Below are 5461 nucleotides of genomic sequence, written 5' to 3'. Positions count from 1 at the left end.
ACCCCCCAAAAAAAAAAAAAAAAAAAAAAAACCAAAACTCCCCCCAAAAGAAAGTGTATAGTCTCTTCTCACTGAGCAACTTACTTCCACATCCCCCACCTTCCAGCTCCTGAGAGTCACTGTTCTACTTTGCTCTATGTAACAGACTATTTCCTATATACGCAATCATACATTATTTGCCTCTTTGTGACTGCCTTATTTCACTTACCTTATCCTGTCCAAGGTTCACCCGTGTTGGAGCATGTGACACAATTTCTTTTCTTTCTAAGGCTGGGTAAGATTCCATTTTATGTACAGATCACAGTTTGCCCTCTCATTCATTCAGGGAGGGACCTGTGACTTCTTTCACTTATTGACTACTACGATTGTGGCTTCTATGACCTTGAGTTAGCAAATGCCTCTGCTTCTTCCTTTTGGATAAACATCCAGAAATGGAATTGCTGGGACACATAGTAGTTCTATTTTAAAATTTTTGAGAAACCTCACTACTCTTTCCATAAGGGGTTCTGTATTTTAGCATCCTACCAATGATGCTCAAAGGTTTCAATTTCTTTGCACCCTTGTCAGCACTTCTTATTTTCTGTTTTTTTGATAGTAGTCATACTAGTGGATGTGAGGTAATAACTTATTATGATTTGAATTTGTATTTTCTGATGATTGCTGGTGTTCAGTATGCTTTTATGTACTTGTTGACCTTTACACATCTATTAAAAATATCCTTACTACAAATTATAAAGATATTTTAAATTTTCTTTTAAAATTTTTGTTTTATTATTGTTTGCATTTAATATTTATGTCTTCAGTCAATTTGAAACTGAATTTTGCTTATGGTTTTAGGTTGGGATCTATATTTTTACTTATATGTATATGTTATGTATATAATTCCAGATAGTTTCATTAAGGTATTTCATAGCTCTTTATATATAATTCATACAGTCATGTCTTATTGCAAAGGAAGTCACATTTTTCAAAATATAGGTGTCTTTAATTTTGGATCTGCTTCTGCACTCTACTTTGTTTTTTGCACAGTTTGTCCACTTTTGAGCCAATGCTATGCTAGCCTCTGACTACTGGGCTATCCTTCATGATGTGCTTTGTTCTTGCTAACTTCTGCCTGCGATATGAAGCTCACCTTTGCTCTATCCAGTTCTAAGTTGGCAAGTTCTCCTACCATGGCTAAATCAGCAGACTTTAGATAGCTTGCTTTCACGTCTTATAGATTAGAACCTTTGTAGATAATATAGTCATCTAGTGTACCCATGGGGAATTGGTACCAGGACCCCCGGGATCCACACATTAAATCTTTTAAATGGCACGGTGTTTGCCACCTAACCTCCCATGTACGTTAAAACATTACTAGATGACTTATAATATCTAATACAATGGAAACACTATGTTAATATTTGTTATACTGTGTTTTTTAGGGAAGAATGACAAGACAAATGTCTCTACATGTTCAGAACAGATTCAGAACCCACTGGTACGAAAAGCTGATTGCATGTGTCTGAGAACAGCCGTGCCTCTATGAGCAATGTGATTTTTCAGCTAGATGTTTTTTTTGCGGGGAGTCAATTGAACAACTGAGTTGATCGCTTCAGATTTGGCCTCTTTTTTGTTTACTTAATTTCTCCATCTCCCATTTTCCAGAATGGTCTATGATCTTACACCTGTTTTAGGCAAATTAAAATATTATAAAGACAATCATTTCCTAAAAGCTCTCAAAACTCCAGGGTAGCTAAGTCAGGACAACTACAGAGAAAAAACTTTTTTTTACTTTCCAAAGTCAAAGCCAGTCTTTTTCAATTTGACCAGTGGAAAAAATATTCTTTTTTATGAACATATTCATTAGTTGTATGAAACAATACATGCTTGGAATTTCTTGTTTTCTGTTATTTGCAACGAATCACAAATAAAGTCTATAAACAGACTGCAGGAAAACAGGAAAAGAAATTTTTGGGAGGAACTTCACCCTGAAAAGCGCTTATACTGTTATCTTGGATTTGCGGAGTGAATACAACCAAAGAACTAATAAAATCTATGGAAAAATATCATAATCCTTTAATCATAACCATTTTATATTTTTGATCTTGACAAAAATGATTCTTGGCAGATATTTTGGAAGTTTAGACAAAAAATAAAATGCTCTGAATTAGATTTCATCCTGCCTGCAAGAAACAACTCTGATTCTAAACTGCTAAAATTTTTGAATACGTGAGCTTCAAAAGAGTCTAGTTCTATTACAGCAACTATACATATACACATATTGTTATATGGTAAGTAAATGGTTACAGAAATTATTTTGGTATTTCATTTTGCAAATCTATTCAAGGTACAAAAAAGTTTATTAATTTGTAAAAGTGGCAAAATAAATGTTATCTACTTGCACGTAAATATTAGCACCTATTGGATCTATGCTAGTGTTTATAATAGTTCGTAAAAGTAGATAGTATAATAAAAATAAAAGAAGAAAAGTAGCATTATATTCTGGAGGAAGAGTTGTGCAGCAGGAAAATGAACACTTAGTTGGCTATAGAAGTTGGTATTTTGTCCCATCCCAGAGTCTGGCTTTCATATCTCTTCCCTGTGGATTCATATATAAATAAAAGTTGGAGCTGTCTGTGAAAACAAACTTTATAGTCCCATATATATTTGTGCTATTTTATAAATAAAGTATATTATCCAAAAAAATTAAAAGAATCATATCACAGTGACATATGTGCACCTGTGTTTATAGCAGCAGAGTTTTTAATAGCTAAAACATGGAAACCACCCATTTGCCCATCAGTTGGAAACTGGATAAAGACGATATGGTTTTTCTATAAAATGGAATACTATTCAGCCATAAAGAATGAGAAATTAGATTCATTCATAGGAAAATGGACACATTTTGAGGATATGCTCCTAAGTGAAATAAATAAGTTGCATGTGTAAATACTGAATAGTTTCTCTGGTGTGAAAAACTATAATAGTACACAAGATCCTAATGGGGTAATTAATAATGTGAAATAGGAAGAAAAGGACCAAAGGTGTAGGGAAAGAGGGAAGGGCAGGGGAAAGGGAATAAAGGAAAAGAAAAAATATGAGAAAATGAAAAAAATAGAAATAAAGTGTTTGTAAATAGAGAGGGGAGGAGGGGGTGAAGGGAGGGCAGGGACAAGGGGAAAAAATGAGAACCAAGACCTGTCATGTAAAGGTACAAGATCCCAATAATGAATGTAACTATGCTGTATACCTAAAATGTACCAATAAACTCAATAAAAAGAAAAAAATTGAAAAAAAAGTATATTAGCTTTCTCATTGCTGAGACACAGTACTTGATACCCACAATTTAAAAGAGAAGTTTAATTTGGCTCACTTTTTCAGGGGATTTAGTCCACCATCTCTTGGTACTAAGACAGGAGCATCATGGCTGAAGAAAAGGCAGAGGAGCAATCCTTAGTTCATAGCAGCGAGAAAGCAAGCAAGGAAGCTGCAACAAGAGGATGGGATCAGGGATCAGACATATGGCCACATCTCCAAGATCCCTATGGACACACCCGGAAATGTGCTATGTGAATCTGCTCAGTGGATCCCAAAACCAATGAAATTGACCTACCACATGTCATTTCTTATGAAAGTGCTGTCTGAACACATCTCCTTAAACCAATACTTAACCTTCAAAGAAGATAGCAAGTTCATAATTCCACTTAATAATGCAACTATCCCACATACAACTGGAAATGCAATAATCCATTTGCCCAAGATTTTAAAAGTTCCAGCATTTTTAAAAGTTCAGGGAAAAGTTGTCTTTATGTACAAAATTTCTCACAGTTAATCAAAATGGATGAAACCAGTGGTTAGTGCTAAAAGGAGGACATTTCTTCCTTCTTCAGTATGGCTATGAGGAACTATTATGATGGGATAAAATGCATTGGCATCCTCAACAGGAACCAAGAGTGAGAGAGATGAACTCGGTTATGAGTCAATGGTGAAGAAAGTCCATGTAGATATCAGTGAGATATCACTGAAGACATCATTGCATCCACTGGTGGGTGAAAAATGGCAGGTGATAAGTTTTGGAGCATTTATGATATGCTGCTTAGAAGACGGCAGAGACATATTTAGCTTATGCTGAGGTAACAGGAGGGAAAAAATAAAAGGCACAATAGAATTAGTCAAGAAATGTTAAATTATCCAGGCACAGTGGTATATGCCTGCAGTCTAAAATATTCAGGAGATTAATGAACTAAAACATACAATGTCTAAAGTGGATTTAATGGTAGACTGAAAAATGACAGTTAATTTTTTTAGTAATGAAAGACATTAGCCTCAGTTTCCTTGGGAAATCTCTGTAAACCTCAGGACAATGATGAGGAACTCCAAGCCATATTGTAATAAAACTAGTTAGATATGAAAATGAGAAAAGGGAAAGAAAGAGACCGAGACAACCAAAGGGACACAGAGACTTTAAAAGTAGAAAGAGAAAAATACTACTGCTTTCAAATTAGAAAATAAGGCTAGAAACTGAGTTCTCAATAGAAATATGGAAGCCAAGATACATTGAAATATCATGACTATTGTGTTTAATGATCTGAAAAAAAAGAACTGTTACTTTAGAATTGTAAAATCTGCAGAAATATTCTTTCAAAATGAAACTGAATGAAAAAATTTTTAAAAAATAAAATATATCAAGATTTTGCTAAGAAAAAAGCAAAACTGTACCGAAGAAAATGATTCTGAATTTTTTAATAAATGAAACATCATAAATATAAGAAACAACATGATTAAATGTAAATGTATGGAAATTCATTCCATGCTAACTCTAACAAAAGAAATGATACTATTTTTATTCTAATGTCAAATATATTTTAGTGTAGAAATCATTTTTAGAGATAAAAAGGATAGTTCATAAAAATTTCTCAGCAGGAAACTATAACATTCCGAAATCAGTATGCGCTCAATGACAAATAAAAAATTTATAAAGTAAAAAACAGTAGACAGCCCATAAACATTGTGAGGAACCTGAACACTCAACATTCTCAAAAGCCCTTGGATCAATATGATAAAGAGATATAAGCAGACAGAAAACTTAATTAACAAATTGAACTGAATTGAAATATATAGAGCATTGATTTCACCACCAACAAAATACATATTTTTAATCTACTTATGGGACATTTACCAAAGTTAATCATATGCTGCATCATAAAAGAAGCCTTAAATATTTCAAAGGATTGCTTTCACTCAGAGCATGCTCTTTGTCAATAGTGGAATTAAACTAGAAATTAATGAGAGAATATAACTAGAAGATCACCGTTAGCAATTAAGCAGCTAATGTCTCAGTAACTCGAGTCAAAAAAGAAATATGAAAATTAGAAAATGCTTTTATTTTCCCACTAAGTTTATTGGTACATTTAAAGCAAACAATAGTTATGTTTATCATTAGGATCTTGTACCTTTACATTATATATATATATATATA

Source organism: Fukomys damarensis, unplaced genomic scaffold (genome assembly GCF_012274545.1).
Source record: "Fukomys damarensis isolate Sample0158 unplaced genomic scaffold, DMR_v1.0_HiC HiC_scaffold_5, whole genome shotgun sequence".
Classification (NCBI taxonomy): Eukaryota; Metazoa; Chordata; class Mammalia; order Rodentia; family Bathyergidae; genus Fukomys; species Fukomys damarensis.
The sequence above is the reverse complement of the archived record's forward strand: the minus strand, read 5'-3'. Positions refer to the sequence as shown.